We start from the raw sequence: 11,788 nt of genomic DNA, 5'->3' as shown, positions 1-11,788 counted from the left end.
ATGTCTCTTGCATTTTTGTAACACACTATACTAGGGCTGGACCTGAATATTCAATTATTTGAATATTCGTCCGGTGGGTTGTAGGGCTGGACCAGAATATTTGATTATTCGAATATTCCCTCGGTGTGCTGGCACTCCATTTTAAATTTTGAGATTCGAATAATCTTTTTTATTTTTTATTTTTTTACACCTGGCATCCCCCGTGACGTGAGACTGCCTTCATTTGTGCTTGAATATAGCCTTTTTACTATCGGGCCAAATGGTTCGAAGGACTGTCAGGTATTGTAACAGTTGTATTTCCATGTGAGCCTGGAAAGGTGCGGCACGATTACAAATAATTCTCGGCCCAGAATTCTCGGCCATGCTGAGTGCATATGTGTGAAATCATTGCCTGGCTACCAGATTCTCCATAGCTGGCTAAGCGGAAGCGCGTTATTTGATCAAATAGCCAAATGAAACAGCTACGCAAACGTTGAACATAAGGAAAACAAATGTCTGAGACAGTTTGGTCTGTGGAGGAAACATTTGCTCTTATTGATATTATACCTGTTGTCATCTTTGGTTTATTTTTCAGGTCAAGTTGTCTCTTTTTTCTGTTACTGGACGAAGTAAATATCAGATTTAAAAAAAAAAAGGAGTCCCAAAAACAGAAATATCTGATGATCGTCCATATTGCTGTTATATTACAAAACCAAGGCAACGACTGACACATTTATATTGCATTCCAAAGAGCTCCATTAAGCACCACAGTGGAAAATGAAACCGTATCCCTGCTGACTGGCCCGGAATGGCACGGAATGGAATGAGTTGGGCCAGATAGTGGAAAAGCATCTTATGAATCGCCCATGAATGAACTTCATGATTCAGTTCATCTGGAAGAGAAGACAAAAATGCCGAAGACCTCAGCTGGGTGGGAGCACTTTAAATTGGGAGAGGACAAGACAAAGGCAGTATGCCAGATATGCAATTTGAAACTGGCCTACCACAGCAGCACATCAAGTTTGAAAATTCACATACTTTCTGTAAAGTAGTACACCTATAGTATATTGTTGGTGTAAAAAACAAAAAAATAATAATAATTCTGAACTACTTTTATCTGACATGTTAATGAGTAATTTTACACATGATAAAAAACATGCACTTAATTTGTTTGGAAAATACTTGTGAATACGGCAGTCATAAAAAAAACGTACAGTAGCCCAGCTTAATAATAATTTGTCAGTATCAAAATGACTGCTCAAGCTGTGTGTTTTGTATCACTAGAGCAGTGTCTGTTCTCGGAGCATATCCTGCCTGTGTGAGTCCGGTGTAGACACGGTGTTAGAGAGAAAAATATGTTCATCCCCCTCCCTCCGAAGCTTTGAATATTCTGTGCTGATTACACTGAAGCTTCGAAAGCTCAAAAAATTATATTCGGACCAGCTCTACACTATACTCTTAAAAATTTTGGGATTGGTAAAATGTTTTTAAAAATATTTTTTTAGTCAGCACCAATAGCCCTGTGGGCAGTGCGCTAATATATACCACTGTTGCACTGCAAGCGTCCTGAGTTCAAATCTCAGCTTGTTGCCCTTTCCCGATCTCACCTCCTCTCTCTCTTTCACATAGCTTCCTGTCACACACTACCCTGTCCCATCTAAATAAAAGATAAAAATGCCACAAAAAAAGTATATAATATTTAAAAAAGGCTGCATTTATTAGATCATTATATAAATTCTTTAAACCTGTAAAATTATTTTTACAATTTGAAATGTTTAATATATTTCAATGGCCATTACTTCACTTTTCAATGTCACATAATTCTTTACAAATCACTAAAATATGCTGTTATGATGCTCAATTTTTTTGTTATTATTATCAATGTTAAAAACTGTTAACAAAAAAATATGTTTTTGTAGAAACCATAATAAATTATAGACTGTGATAAATAAATTAAAAAAAAAGAAAAAAAAAAGAATATCTATTGGAAAAGTAAATCTTTTAACATTATCTCTTAACTCTCAAATTCTTGGACCCTGAATAAAAGTATAAATTCTACTAAATATTTTATCATGCTAAACTCCAAAATCAGCATAGACAGTACAAAAACTGAATTATAACTTTACATTTTTTTTGTTTGTTTTTAATGTAGGTATCAATATAGAAGAGTGCATATAACCAAACTTAATTTGATATTCCAAAAATAAAATTACCATAAATATTTGGTTATTTTCAGAAAAATGTAGGCAATGATGACTCGATCATGCACAGTGTTGGGAAGGTTACTTTGGAAATGTAATAGGTTACAGATTACAAGTTACCCTGTTTAAAATGTAATAGTAGTGTAACTTTTTCAATTACTTTATTAAAGTAATGTTTTGTAATGTTACTTTTTGATTACTTTTCTAAATTTGTGAAAATTAAAGAATAATAAATAAAAGCATATACATCAACTTAAATACAGTTATCTAATAAGCATGTGACGTATTCTGTGTAATAAACTCCTGAAACATTGGTGTTTTTTTGAAACTGCTGTCTTTGTATATGATGATAGTTTTCTCAAAATAAGTAAAATGCACATCAAGTGACACAGAGCAGTTTTAGAAATTATGTTTATGTGCTCGTGTACTCCTATATTGAGATGGCAGAGGTTGAAAACACTGCGAGCTTCAGTAGGCCTATATATATGTAGTAAATGAAACCATGTCTTTGGCATTAATTTACAGGAGGGGCGGACTGGGAAAAAAAATCAGACTGGAAAATTCAAACTCATACAAACAAATTCATGGACAAAACTATTTTTTGTATGGACCTGACATAAAAAAGGTTTAAATCTTTAATTTGGGGACATGCAAAATAATTAAAAGTTCTCTCCTGAACTGCATCTTCACTTCCATTTTTCTCTTCAGTCTCTTTATTTTGCCCTGTTATCCATCTCTCTCATGACTTTAATACTCAAGATTGAACAAAACTATACTTTACAATACAATACTCTACAATACTACAATATCTTTATAGAAAAATCATAATACTGTAGCCTACACGAGTCATGTTTTTCCCTTACAAAAAATTACCATGCTTTTATTAGCCTATATAAAAGTTAAATAACCTTGTTTTTTTTTTTGTTTTTTTTGCAAATGGATTTGAATTTATTTTTAAATAAATACATTTGTGTGGTGTTGTCTGTCGTAGCTCCCCCTAAACCTATAAAAAAAATCGGATTTTATTTTCAGATAAATTCCTACTGTAACATTACAACAGATAATAATGGTGTCCTTTATATAGTATTTTGAATGATGACTGATGAGCAACGTGCTGCTGCTTGATTAAATAAATAAAAAAACAAAGACAAAAAAGCATCTTTACAGATGAAACTGACCTGAAACCCTGAACAGTATAGTTCTGCTTCTCTGCTCCAGCTGTGCGCTTCCACACTCCACTCTCTCTCTCGCATTGATTACTCTGAGTCTGATCCAAACCGTTTGGCGGAGGCGCGGAGAGCGCGCGAGTCATGACTAACACTTCATGACTTATTAGATATTTAATTATCAAATGGCGGATTCGCAAATGATTGCTTTAGTACATTCGGCAGGCAATTATACAATAATGATATTAAATAGTGGGGCAAAATCGGCTGCCAGGCCACCGGGAATTGTCCCGTTTCTCCCGGTGTCCAGTCCGCGCCTGATTTCCACAGACACGCGGAATGTGCAAGTCATATATTGCATTTTTGGGGCTTTATATTCACAGACACTAGTCCATGTCATGTTTTGATTCAAGTGTACTGACCTACTTTTGATTTAGTCATCCAAAATGTGGCATATTCCGTCCCCGTTAGGCATTTCGTTTTTATGACTGGATTCTACGAACCAGACTGTATTTCCGCATCCCGGAAATTATCAGGGCGGTATGTCTCAGAATAGTCAGTGCAATTTGGGAAAGAAATCAGTTAAATATGTATGTGGATGTGTGTAAATATTCAAATGTAATCCCCTTTGTAATCGTAAAAAATTTCATAAGTAACTGTAATTTAATTACTCATTTTTTCTTAGTAACTGTAACTAATTACAGTTACTATAATTTTGTAATTAAATTACGTAACGCCGTTACATGTAACTAGTTACTCCCCAACACTGATCATGCATTACACTTTAGACTCAATAAGCTTTGAAGAGCATGGACATTTCATTTTTAGGTAGGAATAACTATACACATTATGTCTCATCAGTAGGGAATGTTATCCTGTATACAGACCACACTTTCAAAGAGGTTCAAAGACTGCAGATTTCTGCAGCACAGAGGGGAAGAGAACATGTTTCTCTGATATCTTGTGCAGACTGCTTATTTAACAACCCAAAGCCTGTCTAATCTAATTGATTAGGTTTGGTGTTAATGAATAGAACTTGATTGATGACAGCAGCTGCCCCATGTTGATCTAAGCTCGTCAGCCCTCAATCTAATGAGGACAAAAAGCACAGACTGAGGCTGCTCAGCTTACTGTGAGACACTAGATGCTGCTTACTGCTAGAAGATTTACTGACGTTGCCGAAAGGAGAACTGCAGGGTTAAAACTCTTGTTCAGTTCCATTACTCAACACATTCCCATTAGACAACTGAGCAAGGCAGCTAATAAAAAAGAAAGAGGAAAAACTGCAGCCACTTGCCAAAATAGAGCACAAATTTCCTTTACTGAGGCATTTAACCAACAGCCGCCAGTACTTAAGAGCTTCTTTTTTTTTTAAATAAAGAAGCAAGTCTAAACAGAATATTAATGCATTTCTAAATGGTATTAACATGGTCTCTAAAGAGAAATAATCCCACAGACATAATGAAAGTTAAGCAGGCTTTTGGCAGTAACCTTATGGGATTCATACTTCAATTTTAACACCTCTAGTAAAACTAAAAGTCTGTTACAGTCTTTCACAATGAATCCTCTGCAATGTTCCAGGACAGTGTGTTAATACAAAAAGATAGAACACAGTAACAATAAGTCATCAAACAACTCTCAAATATTAATTCAGTGAGATACTTTTAACCATATCAATTATTCATGCTCCAGTTTATGCTGGGAAGACTGCAAACGTGACTGAATCATAAGCATTTTTCAGTGTAGCCCTATAGCAAAGCTGGGTTGATGCAATAACAGTAATAATAAAAGTAAACCCCCAAAAACAACAACAATCAAGCAGGCTTAATCTTAAACCTTTTATTCAGCATTTTAACTTCAAAATATATTTTTTACAATGCAGAAATCAATTCACCAAAAGACTGTCACAAATCCATACTGAAATAAGAAACTATGCAAATCCATATTCATTGCGCTAACTGTCATCAAGCATCTTAATATACAAAAAAAAAACATGACATGACAATGAGCAATAGACTTGACATTCATCCTATTATCAGTATCCTTTTTTGAATAGGTGTACATCACAGTCCCAGCTGCTAATAAAAACTGGCCTTTACAGCAGTTATTTTGACATTTGGACCATCCAGCCTGAGAACCCCAAGGAGAAAAAAAATAAAACCCCTCAGGCTTATGGCGTTATATGTGTGCCTCAATCCTGAGCAAGTTATTGTACATTTTGAGCACTGAGAACTATATTTTGCAAGCACATTACATTATATTTTGAACAGAAATTAACAAATCGCAAAAACAAAAATTCGTTTGAGCAAAGAAAAAACGATTCCTTGCTCAATAAATGTATTTGCTTGTTTGCTATTATCCATATTAACGTGCAGTAATAACCCCTCTCACGCAGTTTACTCAGGTGCTCTCTCACAAACTTATTATCTGCGCTCCTGTCAAGTCCCTCTCTCTCTCTCAACCTCTTAATACTGTGCGTGCTCAACTCTTGACACACACTCGCTCAACTTACAACAGCGTTACAAGTGTGCCACAAAATCAACCAATCGGAAAATTAAAGGTCAATTGTGATTGGCTGTTGGTCTCCAATCAAATCGCTAGTAGAACTAAAGCCCGTCTGGTCTGTGTACGTTTTGATCATTTCATTTCCTATTTAGAATTCAATAACGAATTTTTTCAAAAAAAAAATTCAAAGCTCTTTACATTCTTTGCATGTGATTTATCACAGGGGCTGAATAGGACTCACAGAGTCTTCACAGAATGCCAGTGGGATGGTTTGCATGAGATGCTGCATTGAAGACAACTTCGAAAATACGGGACAAACCCCATCCCGTATTGATTCAAAACGGGACGGGCTATTTTATTCTCAAATACGGGACGATTCCGTATTTTAAGGTATGGGTGGCAACCCTAGTTTAGTCTATTATTGATTTTTATTTCCACTTCACCTTTATCCAACTGTATTTATCAGTGGGAAAATATTCATACAATACTATAACCTACAAATAATTTAAAGGGGTGACTTGCCAGTCACAGCAGGACAAATTATGTGTCCAGCAATATCTGATTCAAATATTATGCTAATTAACAGTGAGTGGTGGTTTCAGAAATTAGAGTGTCGCACTCGTACTGACTCTTATTCTGAGCGAAAGAATGAAAAAGACGTGCTGAAGGCAGAGCGATTCGACCAATCAGATGAAAGCAGTGTTTCGGCACCGCCCAAAAGTGCGCATGAAATATTGAAGCCATAAACCGATTTGTAAACCCCAAACGACAAAATGAGATTTACGTTTGTTAAACTAAACAGAAAAACGAATAAACGAGCCATTTTTCCATTTCTCGTTATTGAATTCTAAATAGGAAATGATAGGGCTTTGGTTCTACTAGCGATTTGATTGGAGACCAACAGCCAATCACAATTGACCTTTAATTTTCCGATTGGTTGATTTTGTGGCACACTTGTAACGCTGTTGTAAGGTGAGCGAGTATGTGTCAAGAGTTGAGCACGCACAGTATTAAGAGGTTGAGAGAGAGAGGGGGACTTGACAGGAGCGCAGATAATAAGTTTGTGAGAGAGCACCTGAGTAAACTGCGTGAGAGGGGTTATTACTGCACGTTAATATGGATAATAGCAAACAAGCAAATACATTTAGAATCGTTTTTTTCTTTGCTCAAATGAATTGGGTTTTTTTTGCAACTGTTAATTTCTTTTCAAAATATAATGTAATGTGCTTGCAAAATAAACTTCTCAGTACTCGCTCAGGATTGAGGCACACATATAACGCCATACAGGCTATACAATACAACCCCATTATAAATGCAAACCGTAAACGGTCTGCTCTATCCCTTTTATTCACATCTGCCATCCATGACAGCTCATTCAATTGTTCTTCAATCTCATATCATTATCTTCATAGCAAACGTTAAGTTGCTTCAGTTGCCTAGTAACAAAAATGGTATGAACTTTGTGCCTTTCATATGATCAAAGATATTAATGGATCATGCCTCTCTAATCATTAATCAGCTATTTGAGGTTGGCTGTTATTAATGATGTGCCCTCTATTCAAATGTTGAGCATTTAATTTCCTCTGTCATTGTATTTATGTTCAAAGACGGTTTTATGAAGCACACAGTGGCCAAACATTTTTATTCTAGATTAGGTGCATGCTTACAATGTGTCGCTTATTCGTCCCAGTGTTTGCCAACACATTTAAACTGACGATTAAAAAAATATTTTAGATCAGGTTGTAGGGCGATGTCTACAAAATTGGCATTGGAAGATGTCATCGTCTGGGGTAGGGATCGGGGTTTTAGGGGGTGTGCCTGAAGAATGAATCCATACTCAGAAAGGCACGGAAAACAAATAACGTTTGTTAATGGTTGCCTGTTACATTACAGTACATAGAAATTCACTTACCACATAAACAGAGTGAGGAGAGATGACTGAGGATGATGGCGAATGATTTGCAGATCCTGAGCACCTCTGACAAACATAATTTTGTAAAATGTGTGGTAAGTATTGCCGCTCTACAGTATAAACAGAGTACCTGCAATCGTGAATCTCGAAAGTGAAAGTGAAACTAAAAAGCGATCATGGTTTCAAAAGCAGTTTCAATGCCAGGCATAAGCGGTTCCCTGATTCCCACAATTTATATACAGTATAATTGCTCAATGATATAACTGTGAGAGAAAATATTTCTTATATCTCATATTTATTCTCTTTAGGGGTTCCATAGTACATGTCATTTTCTTTTTGAACACGGTAGGCTATTGGGATTGCTGGGGGGGGGGGGGTCACGATGCTGGCTCAACATTGTAATGTCTAACAGCCATCGGCAAAGGATGATGGCATCGTCTATCGGCCCAACCCTATCAGGTTATCAGTTCTTCAATTTACTTTGAAAGATGACAGGTATTTTTTATTTTGTTTACTTGTACAATATGTACGCACAAATCATTTGGGAAAATAGTTAGATTTGGAAGATAATTGCTTAGAAGAGATCTGAACGAGGGAGCCATAAACACTAAATGTACCCACAACAAACTATTTAATTATCCATTTTGCTGACAGCACCAGAATAACTAAAAAAATATGATGAATCAGCCTGAAGGAGGAAACTGGCTGACCTGGTAATTTGGTGCAGGAACAACAACCTCCCCCTGAAGATAAAGATAAACTAAATTAACTGAAATATGAATTTTACTGTATTTTTAACAAATAAATGCAGCATTGGTAAGAGTTTTATTACAGTAGTGTGTACAAAAGAAATTCATAGTCTAGCAAAATATTAATTCACCTCTATTTAATTTTTTTCTATTTAAATTAAATTACATCTACATTCTGGGGTTACCACAGAGATGGAGTCAGAAAAATGATTCAGTCTACTTCTCCTTTAAGGGTAAAGTATTCAGTAAATAACATAAAATGTACATAAATGTTAAAAGACATTTAAAGGAATAGTTCACCCAAAAATTCTGTCATAAATTAATCACTCTCATGACATTCCAAACCTGTATGATCTTTGTTCATCTTCGGAACACAATTTAAAATATTCTTTATGAAATCGGAGCACTTTCAGCCTGGATAGACAGCAACACAACTGACACTAGAGCTGAAACAACGAATCGATTTAATCGATTAAAATCGATTATTAAAATAGTTGTCAACTAATTTAGTCATCGATTCGTTGCTAAATAACTTTTATTTGCCGTAAGCGGCTCATTTCGTGCATATTTCAAATCTGCGGTGACCAAAGTGTGGCAGTAATGAGCCACCGGAGGTTTTACTCAGCCAGTACAACAGGAGAAGTAGCGAATAGCCAATAGCTGGCCTCGTTTTGTCACGTGCTTCCCGAACAGCGTCTCTGCAGCCATAGACATCATATGATGTCTATGTCTGCAGCATTCAGCGTGATGTGGGAGTACTTTACTTTGAGCCTTCAAAAAAGAAGAGTAACCTGTAAACTCTGCACTACGGAACTGTTTAAGGGGACGTTCACATATCGCGTCTTTTGCGCGCTCAAGTTCGTTATTTCCAACACCGCATCGAGTTAAAACATTTCAACTTTTCAGAATGCAGCAAGCGCACCGCGGGTCATGTGACAAGAACTAACCAATCAGCTTCATCCTTTCCCGTAACAACGTTAAAAGCTCAGTCAAGATGAAAGGAACAGCTGATCATAGTTGTATATGGATTTCCATTTTGAAATAAATTTAGTAGCAGAGCTACTGCAAGCGATTTTTAGTGCTGCAAATCCATTTATCCTTTGCTGAAATTTCCGCGTCTTCAAGGAGAGAGCACGTCATGGTTGCTTAGCAAAGGCAGACGCCTCAGGGGCGCTTCTGCATGAGCGCTTTGGAAAGGAGGAGAAAGTGGCGCGCCTAGCGTTTTCCACGCGTTTTAGGCGCGATATGTGAACGGCCCCTAAGACTTTCATTTGTGCAGATTCTCCAGTACAATGTTGTTTGCAAATGTTTAGTCGTAAAAGCTGATAACATTGCTTTTTAACAGTTAACATTTAAAGCTTTACAAACATGTTCTGTGATCAGTTTGTCGTTTACCAGTTCAAAATTCAGTCGTGCAGCCTAATTATGACTGAATGAGAGAGATAAATGTTTAAAGATATTTGAAATACACTTTTTTTCTAAGTATTCACTGCTCTTTTTCACACAGCAGGTTTTTTGTGTGTGTCCAATTTTTTTTTCTGGACAACCTTCTGATGGATTTTACTTTAAATTGTGAGTTCCATTCAGGTTTCATGCCACTGGCACTTTTTTTGAAGGATTGTTTACAATTTCACAGCAAAAGCTATAAAGCTGTTTTCCAGTAAATAATAAAATACAATGCACTGCAATTTTATTCTGTTTTATCCTTATTCTTCGTGAAAATATGTTCTGAAAGATTCCTTAATAAGCTTTGTCCGGGATGTTAAACTACTTTAGGATCTCTAAGGACTGCCATGGTGAAAACATTTGATATCTCCTTGTGAAATTTGCTAGAGTATGGGTCAGTGTTTTGATTGCAGAAGAGTTCGACAAAGGATTACTAACACAATAAAACAACTCCAGGTATATTTTTAATGAGGATATGACAATGCAAAATGGTTAAAATCTCTTAAAAATCTATGCTGAAGGATAAAGACCATTTATTAATAATTTACTTGGGGAAAAAATGGAAAAAACTAAAATATAAGCACATAAACCGATTAATCGTAAAAATAATCGACAGATTAATCGATTATCAAAATAATCGTTAGTTGCAGCCCTAACTGACACATTCAAAAACTAACGCGTTTTCCAACTTGAAATATACAGTCACAAAGAACTGTTTATTACACAGAATCTGTGCCAATATCATGAACAATAAGCATCACTTGGCCACTGAGTGTAGTTTGGGCTCCTTCTCAATGCATCCTACTAATGTTGTCACATAGCTTTCACACATTCAGTTTTTCTTCACAAGTAAAATGCAATTTTATAGAAGGAGTTGAATCATGTAGACAACAGGTTAAGTAAAAATATTAATATGCAATGGCACATAAATATAGCAATATAGCTCCTCTTTATAATTATTTTTCTAGCTGACTGATGAGCTTATGGACACCTAATGGTTATTCTGAGGTAAATGTATTATGTTGCAATGTTTACAATCTTTACAAGTTTTCCACAATTTGAAACACTGAATTAGCTTTTACTTGAGACATTTCAGAAAGTTGTACTATAGGCTACTATATAATATATCTTCATTATCTACTATAGTAGTTAAGTGAAAGATATAATGTGTTCACTTGGCGCTTAAACTGAGGCACTAAACCGATCACGCCTGCCACATTAAAGAGAGCTAAACCCGTATTTATTGTTTGAATTTTGTTATGAATCTGATACTTTGTTTATTAAAAAGTAACAAAGCACAAAGCTACCACATTGTTTGCGATTCCTGGACAGCAAGTGTGCTTCGAAAAATATGAAGTTCACGCATTAACAAAACAGCATATAGACTTAGCTTGTGATAAGAAGAAGCCATATTGGTAATGATTGTAAAGGAGAATTGTTAACAATTTTGCCAATATTCATACAGCTGACTGACAGCTTTACCTGTTGTTGTTTGTTCAAGTTGTACACGAAATAGACATTGCTTTTCGACAATTTTTTATCTCTCTCGTGCTGCACAACTGAGCTTGGCTTAGCAGGTGTGCCATCAGTGCTGGCGCATTTGGCAGAGAAGAGGACTGTTTGAAACTCTTTTTTTCTACGAAAACTTGATGTGCATCATCTAAGTTTAATATGTGAACATAACAAAAGATGTGATCGCAAAAAAATCAGGAAATCAAGTTCAATATATAAATGAACATAGTCACTAGTGGCGACCTTAGGAAAAACTTCACTTGCAAATTAATATTTTTAGTCACAGTCTGGAGCCCTAACAGATTTTCAGGCTTGATC

The sequence above is a fragment of the Carassius carassius genome, chromosome 3, assembly GCF_963082965.1.
Source record: "Carassius carassius chromosome 3, fCarCar2.1, whole genome shotgun sequence".
Lineage (NCBI taxonomy): Eukaryota > Metazoa > Chordata > Actinopteri > Cypriniformes > Cyprinidae > Carassius > Carassius carassius.
This window is presented reverse-complemented; position numbering follows the sequence as displayed.